Consider the following 24,745-nt stretch of genomic DNA (forward strand, 5'->3'; position numbering starts at 1 on the left):
CAGCACCTTTTCTTTAAGAAACTCTACTCAGATGCTTCTGACCCTCTCGAATGGAGGTCACAGCAGCCCTGTATATCCATCTAGAACTTAGTAAACCCCATATTGCCAGATCAACAATTTGCTAAGCAATATGGCATATATACTAACTTAGTATATAACAGCTTGCTCCTACAAGGAAAAGTAACTGTGATACAATAAATTCTAGATATATAAGTCCAAAAATTTTATAATGAAGACATGGGAAGAAAAGAAATCTAGTAATTGGAATATAGATTTTCTAAATCTTTGCAACATGTTATCATCAGTGATAGTGAAAAGGAAAGAAAAAACTCACTAGTAAAGGTAAAGAATATAATCTAAATTCCCTGACACATATACAAATTTTCAAATTATCTTTCTTGTTTTATTTTAAAATTTCATGAAGTTAGCATGTAAAAAGATGCTTAACATCGTTTATTATTAGAGAAATGCAAATCCAAACAGCAATGTGGTATCACCTCACACTGGTCAGAATGGCCATCATCAAAAAATCTACAAACAATAAATGCTGAAGAGAATGTAGAAAAAAAAAAAGAGAATCCACCCATACTGTTGGTGAGAATGTAAATTGTTATAGCTACTATGGAGAATCGTATAGAGGTTCCTTAAAAAACTAAAAATACAGCTACCATCCAATCCAGCAATTCCACTCCTGGCCATATATACAGGGGAAAAAAAAATGAAAAGATAGATGCACCCCAAAGTTCATTGTAACACTATCTGCAATAGCAAGTAATGGTAGTAACCCAGATGTTCATCAACATGAATAGACAAAGAAGATATGATACATACATACAGTGGAATTTACTCAACCATAGAAAGGAACAAAATTCTGGCATTTGCAGAGACATGGATGGACCTAGATACTAGAGTGAAGTAAGCCAGAAAGGAAAAAAGATATATATATATATATATATATATATATATATATATATATATATATCATACATTAATAAATACAGGTGAAATCTAGAAAAATTTTATAAATGATCTTATATGCAAAGCAGAAATAGAGGCACAGACTTAGAGAAAAAATGTATGGATACCAAGGGAGAAGGGGTTGTGGGATGAATCGGGAGACTGCTATTGACATATACATACCTACTATATATAAAATGGGCTTTCTTGGTGGGTGGCTCAGACGGTGAAGAATCGCCTGCAATTTGGGAGCCGGTTCAGTCCTGGGGTTGGGAAGATCCCCTGAAGGAGGGCATGGCAACCCACTCCAGTACTCCTGCCTGGAGAATCCCTGTGGACAGAGAAGCCTGGAGGGCCACTGTCAATGTGGTTGCAAAGAGTCGGACACGACTGAGTGACTAAACACACCACAACATATATAAAATAGACAACTAGTAAAGACAGGGAACTCTATTCAACACCCATTAGTGACCTATAGGGGGAAAAGAATATAAAAAAGGCTGGATATATGTGTATATGTAATGGATTTACTTTTCTGTACACTTGAAACTAACACAACACTGTAAATCATACACTGTAAAAAAACACTGTAAAAATAAAGATTATATTTAAAAACAGACAATGGTGAAGGGTGGAGCTTGGAAGTCTTTGACGTCCACTGGTGATGCTTGTATTCGTTTTTCAATATACTCAAATTATTATGACTTTTATTAGTGTTAATAAAATGAAAAGCCAACATATATAAACTTCTTTTTTTATAAAAGTGCTCTATTTTTTACATAAAAATGCAATTGACACTAAAGAAAATGTTTGTAAAAATTTCCCACTGTATCTTCACTTTAACACAACTGTTTCACAATTTTGGTTTATTCTCTTTCAATCTTTTCCATACATTACTTATAATAATAGTTATAATACACACACATTATATCTTACTTTTTAATGCACTAGTAAGAAAAGCTATGACAAACCTTGACAGTGTATTAAAAGACAGAGAGACCACTCCACCAACAAAGGTCCATATAGTCAAGCTATGGATTTTCCAGTAGTCATTTTTGAATGAGTGTGAGAGTTGGACCATAAAAAAGTCTGAGGGCCAAAGAATTTATGCCTTTGAATTGTGATGCTGGAGAAGACTTTTAAGAATCCCTTGAAGTGCAAAGAGACCAAACTAGCCAATCCTAAAGGAAACCAACCATGAATATTAATTGGAAAGACTGATGCTGATACTGAAGCTCCAATAGTTTGGGCACCTGATGCAAAGAGCTGACTCACTGGAAAAGACTCTGATGCTGGGAAAGATTGAAGGCAAAAAGAGAAAGGGATGGAAGAGGATGTGATGGTTAGATGGCAACACTGAATCAACTGACATGAATTTGAGCAAATTCTGGGAGACAGTGGAGGATATAGGAGTCTGGCATGCTACAGTTCATGAAATCACAAAGAGTCAGACATGACAAAGGGACTGAACAACAGCAATAACATATAACAAATATTTTCCATGATTTTATATTATTTGAAATAAATGTAACTTTTAATGATGCAAAAATATTTTCATGAAGTTTTCCTATTCTGAATCATATGTGTGAATGTTTTACTAGTGAAAACAATATGTGTTTAAAAAATAAAACAGCACTTTTATGTAAAGCTACTGATATAGTTGTATATCCTCTGCCAGGAATGCCATCATGTGACCCCAATAGTAATAGTTCATTCCTTTGAGAAGCACAGAATTACATTTTTTTTTTTTTTTCAGATACTATCAAAGACCTTAAAACCAATTTTGGCCCAGATTTTCCCAGTACAACAAGGATAGTATCCATTGTCAGTTATGGAATAGAGCCAAATTTATTGCATGAAAGAAATAAGTAAAAATCCATTCTAGCTTATTCAAAAATATGGAAAATAAAAACAAAATAAATGTCACTAATGGAATTTTGCCTTGAAAATTGTACTACATGTAAATATGAAATGAAACAAATTTATGAACTCACAAATGGAGATGTGCAATATGAAAAAAAAATGTCAGCAAGCAATAGAACAACTATAAAAATATGTATTGATTTTAGGTCACATTTTAAAATTTGATACAAGTTCTAAGATTCATTCTTTGTGTATGTGTATGTATTTGTGTAATCCTCACTTTACAGAGTAGCGCAGGACTATAAAAATAACCATGTGTACTGAAACCATGTAAAGCAATCTGTATAGTCAATGGAAAGCTTGCAACTGTTCTGAAATGTTTTGCTTGCTTCAGACGAGATTTTCAAAGACATTTGTAGGGCAAGCAGTTTTGGAAGATAGAAACACAGGTCACTACTGAAAGACCTTTATTTACTGTTCAGTATAATAAAAATAAGTTCTCCCTCTGGAGCAGTTGTGCATTCATTATGCACTAGCAGTCCCCTTAATAAGATTGGACCCCCTAAATTCAAGTTTCTTCTGTAACACACCACACTATGTATATAAGTATCACCTGGCTGTCCTCTTATTACCCTGTGGAAACTGGAGCTCAAGGAAGAAACACAGTAATGGTACTCTGGCTAATGCTATTATTGTAAGTAATGCTTGGTTTTTGTCACTGACAAAAGACAAGACTAGAAGTCTCCTGTCTTCTGTCAGAATTTATTAAACTGGAGCAAGCTAACTTCTTGGGTTGCAAGTAAGGCAAAAATCTCAAATGCTTTGCAATTCTTAACAAACAATCATAATTCCCTGAATAAACCTAATATGTAAGTCATAAGTTGAAACTGCATAGAGGAATTTCTACAAACAAATTCATGTATAAAGGAGAAAAAGCCCTAAATAAATATCACCAAACAGATTTCAGATTAATTCCATTATTATAGTAAAGTAATGTATTGCATTTTAGAATTCATGTGTATTCTGGAAATGTAAAGATGGAACTAGAATAAAATCATATTTGGTGTAATCATATAAGTAATAACTCAACTGTTTATGAAATTTGGCATCAGTTACTTACTCAAAATAGTAAGGCAAAATATATAACACTTTTGTCTATGTTGTTCAATTGGCCAGTCATGTCTGACTCTTTATGACCTCATGGACAGCAGCACACAGGCCTCTCTGTCCCTCACCATCTCCCAAAGTTTGCTCAAGTTCATGTTCATCACACTGGTGATGCCATTCAGTCATCTCATCCTCTGATGCCCTCTTCTCCTTCTGCCCTCAATATTTTCCAGAGTCAAGGACTTTTCCAATGAGTCAGCTGTTCACATCAGATGACCAAAATACTGGAGTTTCAGCTTCAGCATCTGTCCTTCCAGCAAGTATTCAGGGTTGATTTCCCTTTAGATTGACTGGTTTGATTTCTTTGCTGTCAAAGGGGACATATATTGTCTATATATAGTTGACCATGGTGGTTGTAGTTTAGTTGCTAAGTCATGTCCAACTCTTGTGACCCCACGGACTGTAGCCTATCAGGCTCCTCTATATTAAAAGGTAAATACCTACAGTGTGCAGATTGAATATTTGTTAAGTGAATTAGTAACTAACTGAACAAAGAACACCTTGTTAGAAAATTTCCATTGAGGTCATAAATAGGACAAGAATTCTAGTATCATTTATACTATTCAAACTATTAAGATATAGAAAGCAATTACAAAACAATATGAGAGAGAGTGGCCAAGATGGCAGAGTAGGAAGACCCTGAATTCACCTTTCGTGAGTACACAATATATTGCATACTTTGAGACCCACACAGAGGCAATAATTTGAAAAGTGCCAGGTCAGACACACATGCTGACCTTAGAGAGTCTCCTGGAGAGGCAGGAGGCAGTGAGACTCGCTTTGGGAACACAGACACTACTGGCAGATATATTGGGGAGCTCAGCATCCCATAAGGACATTGGTGCTCAAAAGCACTATTTTGGTGTCTTCCCTCCAACTTACTAGAGCCAGGACCTGGACCCACACACTAGCTGGTCACCACCAATCCTGGGAATCCTCATACCAATCAGTCAGATACATGTGGATACAGCCACACCAGCAGGCTACACATCCATAGGCACAAGATCTCTGGTCACCCCAGGAGCCAGCCCTGCCCACCAGCAAGCAGAGTATGAGCACTGGAACACTCAGATTTCCCGCCAGTGACCACAGTACTCAGCTCACACTAGCAAGCCAGCATATCACTGGTACTTCCCCTGGACCCCCACAGTCAGGCAAGACAGGACTTAACTTAACCTACTAGTGGGCTGGTTCCAGGACCAAGACTTCCAGACCATGTTGATAGCCGTATGGGAACCAAGCCTCATCTACCAGCAGCCAATAGACTCTACATGAGGCAGGGCCCAATATCCATCCAGGCCAAGGTCCATCCCATAATTACTGACACATTTACAGGAGTTTGCCCACCACAACAGAAGGGTCAACTCAGCCCACATAGGCAAAACCCATAGAGCATAGATCTTTGATTAACAAAGCAGAATGCGCTGCTCAGCCCTAAAGGACATATCCTACAAAAGGCCACTTCTCCAAAATTGACAAACATAAATGACCAACAATACATAGAAATAAAAATAGAGAATCAGGCAAAACAAGGTAATGGAGGAAAACTTTCAAATAAAGAATCAAGATAAAACTTCAGAAGAAGAGCTATGCAAAGTAGAAGTAAGCAATCTACTCAATGAAGTGTTCAATGATCATAAAAAAAAAAAAAAAACTCAGGGGGTTGGGATGTATGACCACAAGTATTTCTTTATCCTGACCATTGGATACTGTTTTGTCTTTACCAGTTATAGTTTGGCCTAATTCTAGTTTTCCTTCCTTTTAGATAAGATTTGCAAGAATCAGTAAGATAACCAATCATAGAATTATCCCCAATTTCTGACAGCCTTTAATCCAGAACCAACCCTACTCTTTTAAATCTTCCTGAAAATCACCCAAATCAGGATAATAAGCCCAAATTCTGTGCATGCATGTAGTGCTCAGTAACTAAGCTATGTCCAACTCTTTGCAATCTCATGGAGTGTAGCCTGACAGGCTCCAGACAAGAACACTGGAGTGGGTTGCCATTTCCTTCTCCAGGGGATTTTCCCAATCTAGGGGTCAAACACATGTATTCTGCAATGACAGGCAGATTCTTTACCTGTGAGCCACCTGGGAAGCCACCAAATTCTATAAATACTTTTAATACTCTCTCACTGTAATGTCCTATTGTTTCCCTACCATAGGGGCTTTTTCTTCTAATAGAAAGTTTTAATCCCAAATTACTCAAACACAGGAGTCTTTGGAGAGCACTGACATTGAAAACACAGAACAATTTCTAGTACATGGTAAGTGCTTAATAGGTATGAGCTGTTATTATGGGAGACAGTTTATTGTTTAGTAAAATATATGGTAAAATATAAATTTAGAAGTCAGATCTCATCTTCACTGCCTTTGCCAAATTCCAGAGTTTTGTAAACCTCAGTTTCTTCATCTATAATGTTAGTTACTATAACACTTTCCTGCAGAAAGACAAAAATAATTAGATGAAGCGCTCATTTAATAATACAAGTAAATGTGCACATTTGCTCCTTGACCAAGAGAGAAGTGAGCAGAACCAAACTAGAAATATTTCCTAGAGATTGGACAGCAATTTATATAAAACCATTCCTATACATATTTAACACATGGTTTGATGTACTAAAAATTCAGATTATATAAACTTAAATAGCCATTTACTATGTAAATAATGTAGCACTTGAATATAACTACACTTTATTAATGTCCTTTCCTAACACAGGACACTTGGAATGAAAAGATATCAATACAAAATTTTTCCTCCTTTTTGAGTACATGTTCATCATAGAGAAAAAATAAAAAACAAGGTTTTTAAAAGGTGATTTCTTCCCATCAATAATTGAATAAGAAAATAAAAGGGGGCAAAAAAAAGGTATAGTGACAATAGGTTATACTCAAATCAAATATAAAAACAGAAGTGTGCCTACTGAAAATAAAATTCAGTGACTATATTCCAGGAATACTTTAGTTTCCTTGCTTCAAATGTCTTTACGTTATCTAAGCATATTAGATTATTTTTAGCTTTTTTTTTTTAAGAGACTGACAAACTTCTCCATTAGGAAAAAGGAAACAAATTTGGATTAAAGGACTAGCATAAAAAAGAATTAAAATAAAAGAAATCATGTCTAATGGAAATCAAGCTTCAGTATAATATTATACATCTAATTTGTTTAATTATTTTCCCCCTTTCAGTTACTTAACAGAACTTTTGTAACCAAAACGTTTTTTGTAACCAAACTTGTAACGGAACTTTTGTAACCAAATTTAAGTTTGGCTGCTCTCTGCTCATATGCCAGTAGTTCAAGAAGCAAGTGTCGGTAGAAAGGAAAGGTGCTTTAGTCAAAAAGCCAGCAATAGGGGGAGACAGTGGACTCAGGTCCAGACACCAAATTCAAAGATTTTGCTCAGTCAAAGCAGTTTTTAAAGGGAACAGGTGGTCAAGGGGTTGGGTTTTTTGTGTATGTTAACCAGTGAATCAAGGAAGGATGTTGGGTTCTGCATTATTCTCCATTACATGGAAACTGGCTGACTTTTTCTTCAGACGTTATCTTGTCTGCATGATCTGCCTGCAGGGTTGCAAAGGTGTCTGCTATGGGTAGAGAGCCAATCACTTTTTAACTGCTTAATTCTTCATTGTTACTTCTTTTTATCTAGGAAAAGAATCAACAATTTAGACCACGCATGGTGTGCACTCAGAAGAGTGTAAGTCAGGAGTTTCAACTGTTTAGTGATGTACTTCCTATAATTATATATCATTTTTTAAGTTAAGAAGGAATAGAAATTGTCAAACAGGAAAAGGGGCAAAGAACTGCTTTAACCTTACCCTCATAATTTATATTGCCTCAACTTCTGATAAAGTAATCTAATAAAATATGAATTTATGGATTTAATAATATTTGTGGATCTACTAATGTTATGGATTAATCATGAGTGGAAAATAACTGTGATTGAGGAGCAATTTTATCATAATTTATTGTTGTATTTTCACTTATCTAGCATTTTCTAATTTCTGGAATCCTTTTTTGGTACTTAAATTCTAACATATTTAAATACATGTTTCAATTTATATGTACATATAGTTCTTTATTCCAACATTATCTGTATCATACAATATATCCACATCAATTTAAAATTTATATTATTTAATAATAATTAAATGTGGATTTTTCATTATCTCTTTTACAAATTCATAATTGTTAAATTAATATCTTCCTTCAAGTTGGTTATTGAACTTACAGTCACTGTTTTTTTACTGATTTTCCTACATATAATGAAGTATTCTATTGGTCTCACCACATGTGGATAGATTTGAATTTTTTTTTTTTTTAAGTGCTGGTGATAAAATGGACAACTTAGAAGAAATGGATAAATGCTTAGAAAAGTATAACTTTCCAAAACTGAACCAGGAAGAAATAGAAGATCTTAACAGACCCATCACAAGCACGGAAATCAAAACTGTAATCAGAAATCTTCCAGAAAACAAAAGCCCAGGACCAGATAGCTTCACAGCTGAATTCTCCAAAAAATTTAGAGAAGAGCTAACACCTATTTTACTCAAACTCTTCCAGAAAATTGCAGAAGAAGGTAAACTTCCAAACTCATTTTATGAGGTCACCATCGCCCTGATACCAAAACCAGACAAAGATGCCACAAAAAAAGAAAACTACAGGCCAGTATCACTGATGAACATAGATGCAAAAATCCTTAACAAAATTCTAGCAAAGAGAATCCAACAACATATTAAAAAGATCATACATCATGACCAAGTGGGGTTTATCCCAGGAATGCAAGGATTTTTTAATATCTGTAACTCAATGTAATATACCACATTAACAAATTGAAAGATAAAAAATATATGATTATCTCAATAGATGCAGAGAAAGCTTTTGACAAAATTCAACATCCATTTATGATAAAAACTCTCCAGAAAGCAGGAATAGAAGGAACATACCTCAACATAATAAAAGCTGTATATGACAAACCCACAGCAAACATTATCCTCAGTGGTGAAAAATTCAAAGCATTTCCCCTGAAATCAGGAACAAGACAAGGGTGCCCACTCTCACCACTACTATTCAACATAGTTCTGGAAGTTTTGGCCACAGCACTCAGAGCAGAAAAAGAAATAAAAGGAATCCAGATAGGAAAAGAAGTGAAACACTCACTGTTTGCAGATGACATGATCCTTTACATAGAAAACCCTAAAGATTACCAGAAAATTACTAGAGCTAATCAATGAATATAATAAAGTTGCAGGATATAAAATTAACACACAGAAATCCCTTGCATTCCTATACAATAACAATGAGAAAACAAAGAGAAATTAAGGAAACAATACCATTCACCATTGCAACAGAAAGAATAAAATACTTAGGAGTATATCTACCTAAAGAAACAAAAGACCTATATATAGAATACTGATGAAAGAAATAAAAGAGGACACAAATACATGGAGAAATATACCGTGTTCATGGATTGGAAGAATCAATATTGTGAAAATTAGTGTACTACCCAAAGCAATCTATAGATTCAATGCAATCCCTATCAAGCTCCCAATGGTATTCTTCAGAGAACTAGAACAAATAATTTCACAATTTGTATGGAAATACAAAAAACCTCAAATAGCCAAAGCAATCTTGAGAAAGAAGAGTGGAACTGGAGGAATCAACCTGCCTGACTTCAGACTCTACTACAAAGCCAGTCATCAAGACAGTATGGTACTGGCACAAAGACAGAAATATAGATCAATGGAACAAAATAGAAAGCCCAGAGATAAATCCATGTACCTATGGATAACTTATCTTCGACAAAGGAGGCAATGATATAGAATGGAAAAAAAAGACAACCTCTTTAGCAAGTTGGGCTGGGAATACTGGTCACCCACTTCTAAAATAATGAAACTAGAACACTTTCTAACACCATACACAAAAATAAACTCAAAATGAATTAAAGATCTAAATGTAAGAACAGAAACTATAAAACTTCAAAAGGAGAACATAGACAAAACACTCTCCAACATAAATCATAGCAGGATCCTCTATGATGCCACCTCCCAGAATATTGGAAATAAAAGCAAAAATAAAAAATGGGATGTAATGAACGTAAAAGCTTTTGCACAACAAAGGAAACTATAAGCAAGGTGAAAAGACAGCCCTCAGATTGGGAAAAAATAATAGCAAATGAAGAAACAGACAAAGGAGTAATCTCAAAAATATACAAGCAACACCTGCAGCTCAATTCCAGAAAAATAAATGACCCAATCAAAAAATGGGCCAAAGATCTAAACAGACATTTCTCCACAGAAGACATACAAATGGCTAACAAACACATGAAAAGATTCTCAACATCAGTCATTATCAGAGAAATGCAAATCAAAACTACAATGAGGTGCCTTTACATGCCAGTCAGAATGGCTGTTATGCAAAAGCCTACAAGTAATAAATGCTGGAGAGGGTGTGGAGAAAAGGGAACCCCCTTACACTGTTGGTAGGAATGAAAACTAGTACAGCCACTATGGAGAACAGTGTGGAGATTCCTTAAGAAACTGGAAATAGAACTGCCATATGACCCAGCAATCCCACTCCTGGGCATACACACTGAGGAAACCAGAACTGAAAGAGACACGTGTACCCCAATGTTCATGGCAGCACTGTTTATAATAGCCAGGACATGGAAGCAACCTAGATGCCCATCAGCAGACGAATGGATAAGAAAGCTGTGGTACATATACACAATGGAGTATTACTCAGTCATTAAAAAGAATACATTTGAATCAGTTCTAATGAGATGGATAAAACTGGGGCCCATTATACAAAGCAAAGTAAGCCAGAAAGATAAACACCAATACAGTATACTAACGTACATATATAGAATTTTGAAAGGTGATAACAATAACACTATATGCAAGACAGAAAAAGAGACACAGATATATAGAACAGACTCTTGGACTCTATGGGAGAAGGCGAGGGTGGGATGATCTGAGAGAATAGCATTGAAACATGTATATTATCAATTGTGAAACAGATCGCCAGTCCAGGTTGGATGCATGAGACAAGTGCTCAGAGCTGGCGCACTGGGATGACCCAGAGGGATGGGGTGGGGAGGGAGGTGGGAGGGGGGATCAGGATGGGGAACACATGTAAATCCATGGCTAATTCATGTCAATGTATAGCAAAAACCACTACAATATTGTAAAGTAATTAGCCTCCATCTAACAAAAATAAAGGAAAAAAAATAAATAAGTGCTGGTTAAACTTTGATATTAGTGGTTAGTGATTATTAGTTTGTTACTATGTAATTTGGGAGGACTGTTCTCTAAGGAGCATGTAAATTGGAAAATATAATTAATCTTTAATGTGAGTTAATGAATCACAATAGCCAGACCAGCCATGATAGTATTTTTGACTCTGAGAATCCATTTCACCAATCTAATGAGAAGTACAAGTAATTTCACTTTTTCCTATTTAAACTCCCTTCTCCTGGAATTCACCAGGAAATTGATTAGGAATTTAGCAGTGACCCTCATCTTGACTAAACTTTAGATAAGCATCCTCCTAACTTTAGGCACCCTTATATTAGAGCATTTACTGTAGATACTTTGTAATCATAAAACTCTTTCTCTACTTATTTAGGATGCAAAGTGTTTTTAAAACTTCTTGCCAATTTTATTATACAGGAAAGTCTTTCTCAAGGAGCCATCCCTTTCAAATCAAGCATGATAACACCCCTTGGGTGTCTTGGAGAGCAAGGAAATCAATCCAGTCAATCCTAAAGGAAATCAATCCTGAATACTCACTGAAAAGATCAATACTGAAGCTGAAGCTCCAATATTTCGGTCATCTGATGCGAAGAGCCCACTCATTGGAAAAGACCCTGATGCTGGGAAATACTGAGGGCAGGAGGAGAAGGGGGCCACATAGGATGAGATGGTTGGATGGCATCATCGACTCAGTGGACATGAGTCTACACAAACTCCGGGAGATGGTGAAGGACAGGGAAACCTGGCGTGCCACAGTCCATGGGGTCACAAAGGGTCAGACACAACTGAGTGACTGATCAAAACCAACATTACCCCTAACTTCCAATCTCTGTGACCGTGTAAGTTTAAATTCATTTGGAGTCAGTTATCAGGGACAGATGTCTTAATTGCAGAGAAAAACACTGCAAATTCAGGATTAATGCAATTTTCTCAAAATAGCACATTGACTAACCTCCTCACTAATGTCTTTCAGTAAGTTTTCACTAGTTCACCCCAGAACTTTAAAACCTTTCCACACTTTATTCTTGTAGACTTTCAGACATTCAAAACTTACCATTCAACCTTGATTAAGTTGTCATACACAACTTGTTCAGTAGCTAACTTTCCCATGGATAAATTATTTTAATATTCTCCTCACTAGAACTTGGATCATATCTGAAAACAACAGAAAACAAATCTGATCAATTTAGACAAAAATTGCATTTGTTGAAAGAGGAGGCAAAACATCACCAGATACAGTCTGTTTGTGAGACATATATTAAGTTAACCTTAAAAATCCATTCAAATATATGGTAGGTGCAGACAAATACTGCTTGATTCCACTTATATGAAGTATCTAGAATAGTCAAAATGAAAGTAGGTTGGTAGATGCCAGGAGTGTGAGATTTGGGTGCAGGAAAGGGGGAGGAGAGAAGAGGAGTTACTGTTTAATGAGGACAGAGTTTCAGTTTAGGAAAGTGAAAAATTCAGGAGTTGTGCAGGTGAAAGTTGCACAGCAATGTCAGTGTTTTCAGTGCCACTGAACTGTGCAATTAAATATAGTTAAAATAGCATGTTTTATGTTATGTGACTTTTACCACAATAAAAAATGCATACACAACATACACAATAAAAAATTACTGAAAGATGAATTCCCCAGGTCAGTAGGTGTCCAGTATGATACTGGAGATCAATGGAGAAAGAACTCCAGAAAGAATGAAAGATGGAGCCAAAGTAAAAACAACACCCAGTTGTGGATGTGACTGGTGACAGAAGCAAGGTCTGATGCTGTAAAGAGCAATATTGCATAGGAACCTGGAATGTTAGGTCCATGAATCAAGGCAAATTGGAAGTGGTCAAACTGGAGATGACAATAGTGAACACTGACATTTTAGGAATCAGTGAACTAAAATGGTCTGGAATGGGTGAATTTAACTCAGATGACCATTATAACTACTACTGTAGGCAAGAATCCCTTAGAAGGAATGGAGTACCCATCATAGTCAACAAAAGATGCGGAAATGCAGTACTTGGATGCAATCTCAAAAATGACAGAATGATCTCTGTTTGTTTCCAAGACAAACCATTCAATCTCACAGTAACTCAAGTCTATTCCCAACCAGTAATGCTGAAGAAACTGAAGCTGAACGGTTCTATGAAGACCTACAAGATCTTCTAAAACTAATCCCCCCCCCCAAAAAAAGTCCTTTTTATTATAGGGAACTTGAATGTAAAAGTAGGGAATTAAGAAATACCTGGAGTAACAGGAAAATTTGGCCTTGGAGTACAGAATGAAGCAGTGCAAAGGCTAATAGAGTTTTCCCAAGAGAACGCACTGGTCATAGCAAACGCCCTCTTCCAACAACACAAGAGAAGACTCTACACATCACCAGATGGTCAATACAGAAATCAGACTGATTATATTCTCTGCAGCCAAAGATGGAGGACTTCTATACAGTCAGCAAAAACAAGACTGTGGCACAGACCATGAACCCTTTACTGCCAAATTCAGACTTAAATTGAAGGAAGTAGGGAAAACCACTAGACCATTCAGATATGACTTAACTCAAATCCCTTAAGATTATAGAGTAGAAGTGACAAATAGATTCAAAGGATTAGATCTGATAGAGTGTCTGAAGAACTATGGATGCAGGTTCGTGACATTGTACAGGAGGTAGGGATCAAAACTACCCCCAAGGAAAAGAAATGCAGAAAAGGCAAAATGGTTGTCTGAGGGGGCCTTGCAAATAGCTGTGAATAGAAGAAATGTGAAAGATATATATCCATTTGAATGCAGAGTTCCAAAGAATAACAAGGAGAGATAAGAAAGACTTACTCAGCGATCAGTGCAAAAAAAAAAAATAAATAAAAGAGGAAAACAATAGAATGGGAAAGTCTAGAGATCTCTTCAAGAAAAGACAGGGAGACCTGGCACGCTGCAGTCCATGGGGTTGCAAAGAGTTGGACACGACTGATCTACTGAACTGAACTCAACAGCAGAATGTTGCAAGAAGTGCTGTTTCTTGCCTCTGTAGGGCATCAATGCTACATCTTGCCTTGCCAGTTCTGCTGACTGATTTTGACATATTGCTGCCTCTGCTTACTTTGGAAACAGAAAATAGCTCCTTCTGTTACTGATTCTGCTGCAGATACTACTCACTGCTACCCATCCTCAGACTGAATCTCGTGTGTATCTGACTTCTTCAAGATGGCCCATTCCCTAGTGGCAGAGAAGCCTGGGACAGTGACTATTTTTGCATTCTATAGTGAGATGTGAGCTCTGCCACATGAGATGGAAAATTTCAAAAATATTGGAAAGTGTTTCATATGCTGCTGCTAAGTTGCTTTAGTCGTTTTCGACTCTGTGCGACTCCATAGACAGCAGACCACCAGGCTCCCCTGTCCCTGGGATTCTCCAGTCAAGAACACTGGAGTGGGTTGCCATTTCCTTCTCCAATGCATGAAAGTGAAAAGTGAAAGTGAAGTAGCTCAGTCATGTCCAACTCTGCCTACCAGGCTCCTCCGTCCATGGGATTTTCCAGGCAAGAGTACTGGAGTGGGTTGCCATTGCTTCATATGCTGAGCCCTAAAATAATGACAAAACCCCACATAATATCCCTTTGCATTGATCTTATGTAAAAATTTGATGTTGCTCTATTATCTTGCCATACCCTTGCTTTAAAAAATATCTGCTGATTGCAACAAAATCAATGAACCTGGAGAATATTATGTATGTGAAATAAGTCAGACACAGAAGGACAAATACTACACAATATCACTTACAAGAGAAATATAAAATAGTCAAACTAACAGAACCAGAGAGTAGAGTAGTGGTTGTCAAAGATAGGAAGAGGAAACAGAATATTAGTAAAAGGTTAAACAAAAGTTCAGCTACAAAATAAAGTATTTACTGTATAGTATTGAACCTACAGTATACAATAATATGCTACATACTTCAAATTCTGCTAAGAGGGTAGATCTTAAGTATTTTAATCACAAAGAAAAAAGAAGAAAAGAAATTACAATAAACAAAGAGGGCGGTAGGAAACTTTAGGAGGTAGTGGATAAGTTTATAGTATAAATGTGGTTTCACAATTGCAATTTTATCTCCAACTTCACCAAGTTGTATACACTAAATATGAACAACATTTTGTATGTCAACCACACCCGAATGAAGTAGCTTTAAAAACCCCACTGGTTCTCAGTAACCAAGTGAGATTATCATCCTGAACTGGACATGCATGTTCTTCTAGTTAGGCCACATTGTAATTACCTAACTTCCCTTCTAATACCCAGCGTAAATATTGACTTCTTCTTGTTCTTGGAACATAAATTCCAAGACCAACCATTTGCATATGCTCTACCCAATGCCTGAAAGTCCCTTTCCTCAATATCTCTGTACAAATTGGAGATGGTAAATATTTTTCAAAAAAGTAGGGTCCTTCTTAAACACTTTATTGGGAATTATTAATGCTGTTTCCAGGTTCAGTGAGAGCATGACTGGTTAGTGATGTTTGCCATGTCTGAGAGAGAAGGGAGTTACGCCCTCATAAAAAATCTCTGCCCTCCCTGGCTTAAGTATACTAAATTTTTGAATCTCTTGTCAAATAACCTCTTTTGTTAATCCTTGCCCATCTGTTATAGCTCACCATGATCAATTTAGTTTAAAATTCTTATTTTTATACCCATTTTGACAATTTTCTATCTTTTCTCACAGTATCATGAACATAGCATATCTGCATATATCTGGTTTTCTAGATATTAATCTCCTAAAGGCTAGAATTCTTCTTCCTGCTTTGGCACATCAGCCCATTGATCTGTATTCTGTACTCAACAGATAGCCAAGAAGTTTACTTACTGAAAGAGTAACTACCACTATGAATTTATCTCAGGTTTTGTCTTCCTCTATAAAATGTTGGAATCTCATATTCTCCACAGTGACTCTTATGATATCTTGTATTCTTGCTGAACAAGGTTGATAGGTTAATTACTTTAGTATCCCAAGTGGATTCCCTGAGATTCCTTGGAGCCAGAACCTGCTACAGATATTTGATTCCTTTGACAAACTTGTTATGCTCCCCATCACCTATTCTCACATAGCTTTGGCAAATTCACCTATGTGCAAATGACTTTTCTTTTCAGCCAGTTTTTCTGCAAATATCTTAGTCAGACATTTCATCTTTTAAGGCTTTATATGGATTTGTTCTACCCATTATTTCTCTGTGCTAAGAAAAATGTCTTAGCTCCTAAAGAAGGGAAAATCCTCTGTTAAAGAGTCTGATGTGAAAACACTATGACAATATTTTTCAAGTATACATGTTTTGAATTTTGAGTATTTGAATTATACACACTAATTTCTGATATCTCAGAAGAAAATGTCTGGCAAACAATGGAGGCTTAAGTAAGTATTTTCTGTACATGTATGTGTATGTATATATTATTTTCTATAAAACAACATTAATTATGAAGAAAGTCAAAATTACCTTCATAATTAAGTTTAACTTGTAATAAATTAGATTAACAAATCTATATTCAATTGGGAACTCTCTTACAATTTCTTCAAAGAGCATATGTATCAAAAGCATCTTCTATTATTTTCATTCAGTCCTATAATAAATTTTCCACTTATTGAATATTTTCTATGCCACAAAATTTTCAAAATTTCTAAACTAGTAATTATTCAAATCAACTTTTGCAATATTTTCATCACCCAATCAAATGCATATCCTAAATCCCTGAATCCATTCTTCATGAAGCTCAACATTCTAGATTTGCTTTTATGTTTCTTCATCCTGCAACACCTCCCTAATCCCACTTTTTTGGCCAATTTTTATTTTTTTATTTTTTTCTGCTGAGTCATCCAAGAACAAGCTTATATACCTCCTTATCAGTTAAGCTCACCTAGATTCTCGAGGTCAATTAAAAGTGGTCCACTGTTTTAAGTTTCCACAGAACTGTTCTCTATTACTGGATATCAAGGCTTTTACATTATCAGCTTTCTAAGTCTCCATGCCTGGAAATTGTGAGCTCCAGGAATGCAGAACCTATCCCATTCTTTGTGTTCCTGATGCATATTATAGGCAAATATCAAGAAATAGATGAAGAATGACTGTGTTTGTAATAATTTTTGATAGATTTTGATTGCTCTTAAAAAAACAAACAAATGAGATATTTTCATTTTCAGACTTTCTTTTCAGCATTATATTTCTTCAATAGCTCTAACATTGAAAATAGTTCAAAATGCTGTAAAAAATGTGAAAGGCATCATGTTAACCCTATTACTGCATTGATGAGATAATTAGAAACTCTTGATGACAAAAAAAAAAAAAAGGCAAAGTGACTAGTGACTCTGAGACTTCTTTTTAATGTCTAGAGATAGTATAATATTTTAACTACTCCTAAGTCATTGAATCTGACAAGACACCACTCAATAATTCTGAAAAACTAAAGCAAGACATACTCGGTGGAAAGGTGAACTATAAATTAACCTGCTGTGCAGGAAAAAGATAGCAAGGGAAATTTCCTTTCTTCACTTCTTTAGTTTATGAACAAATGTAGTATCTCCCTATAGTTCTTAACCATGAACTGGTCCTCCTCAAAATTTTGCCCCCAAATGGCAGTACTTGGATGGTTCAAAATCCTGAAAGGAAAACCTCAATTATAAATTAACTATTGATTAGTAGTATTTCTAGTTACCTGGCTGAAGCAAACATAAATCCTTTTTGGATCACCTGAATTCTCAAGAAATCCTCTCTAACATAATTTAAGAACATAAATAATAACAAAAAATCACATCACACAAATAATGCACCATAATATCCAAAGAAACAACAGGTAAAAAAACCAAATATATAAAGGTTTAGTTAATTTGAATATAGAGATTTAGAAATTATTTAATTATAAATTCTTTTATATGAAATACATAATAAGAATATTAACATTTGAAAAATAAAGGAGAAAATTGAAAATATGGTCAAGGAACACATGTTTTTAAGTAAGAAAATTTAAAAAGAAGTTCCACTTTTAATAATGAAATAACTCCATGGATGAGTCAAAAAGCAACTTAGACATAACTAAGAAAATGATTAGATAAATTAAAAATTTATTTGCAAAAACTATCGATATCAAACCAGCAATTACAAAGAGATAAAAATATAAAATTATTTAAAAGATTTAAAGACTATACTCCATAGGTAGAAATACTTAAACAATAATGATTTAATTCTTCCCAAATAATCTATAGATGCAATTGCCAATAAAAACACAGAGAAATTTTAGAATGTGTGTAAGCACAATCTAAAGTGCCTTTGTATTAATATAATGAAGTGTCTAAGAAGGACCAAAATATCCTGGAAAAGAACAGGGGAAGAGACATACCACACCTATTTATATCATGGTATGCTAGGTATACCATACCATATGGAGAGCTGTTAAATATTTTTACATTAAATTGATATTATAAATAAGATAACATCTATAAGCACACAAACAGAGAACAAGAGCAATAAAACAAGATGGAGAATTCAAAGTATAGTGAAAATACATAAAATGTAGCATCAATGTAGATGAATACTACAAATGTGATATTTTAAGCATAAGACATATGATGAAAGAAACTTGCAAATTTTCAAATTTTTAAAATAATTTCAAAAATTATTATTCTATTTATATAAAGTTAAAATTATATAAAACTAAGTGACAAATTTTAGAAAACATTCATGTGTGGTAAAACAATAAATAAGTACAAAAGAGATTACAAAATAAGAAGGAAAGTTTATTCATGTGGAAATCTGAAGATATTGAAATAAGTAATAAACAAACAGAAGAGTACTTGCAAAAATTGATAGCTTACGACCTAAATGGATTTGCATTTGTGATCTCTAAAGAAGAAAATTTAGCTCTGGAGCCAGAGACGAGGCTTCAGTCACTCAGAGCTTCATGCAGGAAAAGTTTTATTACCATGAAATAGGGATAGTGAAGGTGATGGAATTCCAGTTGAGTTATTTCAAATCCTAAAAGATGATGCTGTGAAAGTGCTGCACTCAATATGCCAGGAAATCTGGAAAACAGCAGTGGCCACAGGACTGGAAAAGGTCAGTTTTCATTCCAATCCCAAATGTAGGCAATGCCAAAAAATGTTCAAACTACTGTACAATTGCACTCATCTCACACGCTAGCAGTAATGCTTAAAATTCTCCAGGTCAGGTTTCAACAGTATGTGAACCATGAACTTCCAGATGTTCAAGGTGGATTTAAAAAAGGTAGAGGAACCAGAGATCAAATTGCCAACATCTGTTAGATAATCAAAAAAAGCAAGAGAGTTCCAGAAAAACATCTACTTCTGCTTTATTGATTATGCCAAAGCCTTTGACTGTGTGGATCACCACAAACTATGGAAAATTATTAAAGAGATGGGAATACCAGACCAACTGACCTGCCTCCTGAGAAACCTGTATGCAGATCAAAAAGCAACATGTAGAACCAGACATAGAACACACTGGTTCCAAATTGGGAAAGGAGTGTGTCAAGGCTGTATACTGTCACCTGCTTATTTAACTTACGTGCAGAGTGCATCATGCGAAATGCCGGGCTGGATGAAGCACAAGTTGGAATCAAGATTGCCGGGAGAACTATCAATAACCTTAGATATGCAAATGACACCACCTTCATGGCAGAAAGTGAAGAAGAACTAAAGAACCTCTTGATGAAAGTGAAAGAGGAGAGTGAAAATGCTGGCTTAAAACTCAACATTCAAAAAACTATGATCATAGCATCCCATCCAATCACTTCATGGCAAGTAGGTGGGGGAATAATGGAAACAGTGACAGACTTTATATTTTGGGGCTCCAAAATCACTGCAGATGGTGACTGCAGCCATGAAATTAAAAGACGCTTGCTCCTTGGAAGAAAAGCTACTACCAACCTGCTGCTGCTGCTGCTGCTGCTAAGTCACTTCAGTCATGTCAGACTCTGTGCGACCCCACAGACGGCAGCCCACCAGGCTCCCCCATCCCTGGGATTCTCCAGGCAAGAACACTGGAGTGGGTTGCCATTTCCTTCTCCAATGCATGAAAGTGAAAAGTGAAAGTGAAGTCGCTCAGTCGTGCCCAACTCTTCGAGACCCCATGGACTGCAGCCTACCAGGCTCCTCTTTCCATGGGATTTTCCAGGCAAGAGTACTGGAGTGGAGTGCCATTGCCTTCTCCAACTACCAACCTAGACAGCATTAAAACAAAACAAAAAACAGAGGCGTTACTTTGCCAACAAATGTCTCTCTAGTCAAAGCTATAGTTTTTCCAGTAGTCATGTATGGATAGGAAAGTTGCACTATAAAGAAAGCTGAGTGCGAAAGAATTGATGCTTTTGAATTATGGTGTCAGAGAAGACTCTAGAAAGTCCCTTGGACTGCAAGGAGATCCAACCAGTCCATCATAAAGGAATATTCATTTAAAGGTCTGATGCTGAGGCAGAAACTCCAATACTTTGGCCACCTGATTTGAGGAACTGACTCATTGGAAAAGAACTCAGTGCTGGGAAAGTTTGAAGGCAGGAGGAGAAGGGGACAACAGAGGATGAGATGGTTGGATGGCATCACTGACTCAATGGACATGATTTTGAGTAAGCCCCGGGAGTTGGTGATGGACAGGGAAGCGTGGCATGCGGCAGTCCATGAGGTTGTAAAGAGTTGGATACGACTGAGTGATTGAACTGAACTGGGGAATAGAGAATGCTTCTGATATAGACGTCAGGAGGAAGACAGTGCCCTAGTCCCTACTCTTATCAAGACCTTATATACTTTTTCAGTTGGTTACTAACAATAGAAAGGTCTTACCAGACTCACTCCCACAATATACATCTTAAGATAACAGGATTAGTCAGAAGGTTCTTTTTAAGAAACGGAAAATGTCCTCCAACAAGTTACATTGTTGTTATATAACCATAAGTACAGAACTTAAGGAAGAGCATACCCTTGAGCAAGATGAGTTGTTTTCTTGTGTAATTATTAGCTCTGGGCTTAAAGAAAGTTAATCTTAAAGGTTGTTGTCATAACAACTCAGAGTTTAAGAAAAAAAAAAATTCTTATGTTGCTAAGATGAAGGAATATGGGGGGGGGGGGAGTGTCCGTTTCTCCTCTTTGAGGACCCCAGACTCCTTTTTCCTCTTCAAGGACCCCAGAATCCTTTTCAACCTAAGTAAGTATCAGCTCTATCAAACTGATCATGTTCCCTTGCTTATACTGTATGGTGGGATTGGAGATGTTTTGTGCTGTATACTCCTCATACCTCCATTCATATGCATTAGACATACTGCTTGATATCTTTATAGCAAGAATTGATATTTGAATTTAAGTATCTAGAATTTGTTGGTTAATTTGACAAATATTTATTGAGAATATTTATTCTGCATTCAAAGCACTATTTCAGGTGTTGGGATACAGCAGTAATTAAACCAGATTAAGTTTCTGTTCTGGTATGGCTGACATTCTGATATCAGAAAAAAATGATGAACACAATTCTTTCTACTAATGAAGAAACTGAGAAATCAAAAGTTCAGATGAGTTTTACAAAGTTTCAAAACAAGTGTAAAGTTCAAATTTAGACATGAACAGTCCCAATAGCCAATGAAGGATTCCTTTTAGTGCAAATTCAATTTCTACATGCGGAAAAGTGTGATATAATAGAGATATATCAAGACACACGAAGAATGGAGAGATGGAGAAGGAGAAAGATATACACTCATAAATATTATACTTAAATTAAAGCAAAACAACACACTCAATGTTAAAGTAACAATTATCTGTTGGATGAAGGCATGTACTCTTTCATTTCTGAATAGTCTTCATAAAAGTTCATCTTCTGATAAACACAGTCATTAGCATTTCATTTTTAAACAGTGACAAAGACACAAAGATATGCCTTCAACACCCTGAATCCAATAGGAGTAATTTAACATCAAAAATTAATCAATAATAAATAAATGATAGCAAATTGCTTAAATGAATGAACTCATATATATTTTTTTAGGAGTGACATAGTAGCAATAATAAGATTTACTCTGTGTTTATAGATCTTTAAAATGAAAGTGTGTAAAGCACAAATAAATACTTAAATTTTTATACAGTCCACACATACTGTTAAATATAAAGAAAAACTCCTGTGTACCTTCACCTAGGCATTTTTCTAAGAATGTCAATGTTATTTACATTAATGGAATAACCAATTAATTAAATGATTTAATGCAATATTCTCAAGGTTAATTTGATTAGTAATTCCAAAAATCAATTAAGAACTATTGATTATTTTCTCTTGAGAAGAATAAATGATCAATCAATAATTGCAGATATTTTTCCTGAACCAGCACAAATTTACATGTATTCAGTTATAAAAGCCAGATATAAAGATAGCTATGAAAGACACACTACATCATATGATATATATTTTTACACAATGGGGATGGAGAACAAGGAGATGGGGAGATTGGAGAGAGTATGAGGGAGAACACAACCAAACCCTAATCCAATAATAGCTTGATATGGCTTTGAGAATATCTTGAAATTTTATTTTTATAAAAATGTAAAATGCTTCATGCAAGATACAGATTATGTATATCATTTAGTGAATATAAAAATATCGATTCAAAGTATTGAGTCCCTGAATCTGTCATAGTTTCAAATTATTCAATCATTCAGAAAAAATGCTTCTCATTAATAAAGTCTACTATCTTACTGTTTCTGGTAATTAAAATTGTGTCTTTGGGTTGTCAAATTATCTTCAGTTCGGAGAAAAACTCATTCTTGTAGAGATTCATAGAGTTAAATAATATGGTGTGAAGTGACCCAGAATTTAAAATTATTAAATGATAAAAGTATATGATATGGCTTTAGCTTATTTAATAACTCTAATAGATAAACCTAACAGTTCTAGAATAGACTGAGGAATATGGCATTTAAAAAAGTATACTGTTAATTGTATCATCACTATGTTCTGAATCAAAATGACAGGATCACCAATGAATTATGCAAATACTATTTATTTGATCTGGAAATAATTAATATGCTCATAACTCAACTAGTCAGGAGTGGTTATAATACCTATTCCTACTCTATTTGTACTATCTCTACTACCAGCTATCAGTCAGTCAGTCAGTTCAGTCGCCAGTCACATCCGATTCTTTGTGACCCCATGGACTACAGCACTTCAGCTATGGACAGAGGTATTTCATTTAGTTAATATAATAACATATTCTTTGAGGTGTTGAGGTTTTCTTATGCTAGTTGGATCTACTTGCTCAGCAGTACTTAGTTCTATCTTATTAAAATCTCAATATAGTCCCACATCAGTTCAGTTCAGTCGCTCATTCGTGTCCGACACTTTGCAACCCCATGGACTGCAGTATGCCAGGCTTCCCCTTCCATAACCAACTCCCAGCTGCTGCTGTTGCTGCTAAGTCGCTTCAGTCGTGTCTGACTCTGTGCGACCCCATAGATGGCAGCCCACCAGGCTCCTCCATCCCTGGGATTCTCCAGGCAAGAATACTGGAGTGGGTTGCCATTTCCTTCTCCAATGCATGCATGTATGCTAAGTCACTTCAGGCGTGTCCAACTCTGTGCAACCCCATGGACAGCAGCCCACCAGGATCCTCTGTTCACAGGGCTCTCCAGGCAAGAATACTGGAGTGGGTTCCCATTTCTTTCCCCACACCAACTACCAGTGTTGACTGAAACACATGTCCATTGAGTCAGTGATGCCATCCAACCACCTCATCCTCTGTTGTCCCCTTCTCCTCCCACCTTCAATCTTTCCCAGCATCAGGGTCTTTTCATGAGTCAGTTCTTCACATCAGGTGGACAAATTATTAGAGTTTCAGCTTTCCAATGAATATTCAGGACTGATTTCCTTTAGGATGGACTGGTTGGATTCCCTTGCCCTCCAAGGGACTCTCAAGAGTCTTCTCCAACACCACAGTTCAAAAGCATCAATTCTTTGGCACTCAGCTTTCTTTATAGTCCAGCTCTCACATCCATATATGACTACTGGAAAAATCATAGCTTTAACCAGATGGACCTTTGTTGGAAAAGTAACATCTCTGCTTTTTAATATGCTGTCTAAGTTGGTCATAAATTTTCTTCCAAGCAGTAGGTGTCTTTTAATTTCGTGGTTGCAATCACCATCTGCAGTGATTTTGGAGCCCCCCAAAATAAAGTCTGTCACTGTTTCCACTGTTTCCCCATCTATTTGCCATGAAGTGATGGAACTGGATGCCATGATCTTAGTTTTCTAAATGTTGAGCTTTAAGCCAACTTTTTTCACTCTCCTCTTTCATTTTTATCAAGAGGCTTTTTAGTTCTTCACTTTCTGCCATAAGTGTGGTGTCATCTGCCTATCTGAAGTTATTGATATGTCTCCCAGCAATCTTGATTCCATCTTGTGATTCATCCAGCCCAGTATTTCTTATAATGTACTCTGCATATAAGTTAAACAAGCAGGGTGACAACATACAGTCTTGATGTACTCCTTTTCCTAT

General features: G+C 35.8%; 1 long non-coding RNA gene across 1 annotated transcript; it reads right to left on the reverse strand.

The window, feature by feature from the left end:
* Positions 1-7,434: 7,434 nt before the first annotated feature.
* On the reverse strand, positions 7,435-21,263 carry LOC110144848 (uncharacterized). Its single transcript, XR_002315986.2, has 3 exons — positions 21,190-21,263; positions 12,297-12,397; positions 7,435-7,634 (listed from the first exon to the last, which is right to left on the reverse strand). It is a non-coding gene; the product is annotated as an uncharacterized lncRNA (long non-coding RNA).
* Positions 21,264-24,745: the final 3,482 nt, after the last annotated feature.

This window comes from Odocoileus virginianus, chromosome 8, assembly GCF_023699985.2.
Source record: "Odocoileus virginianus isolate 20LAN1187 ecotype Illinois chromosome 8, Ovbor_1.2, whole genome shotgun sequence".
NCBI classification, from domain to species: Eukaryota; Metazoa; Chordata; class Mammalia; order Artiodactyla; family Cervidae; genus Odocoileus; species Odocoileus virginianus.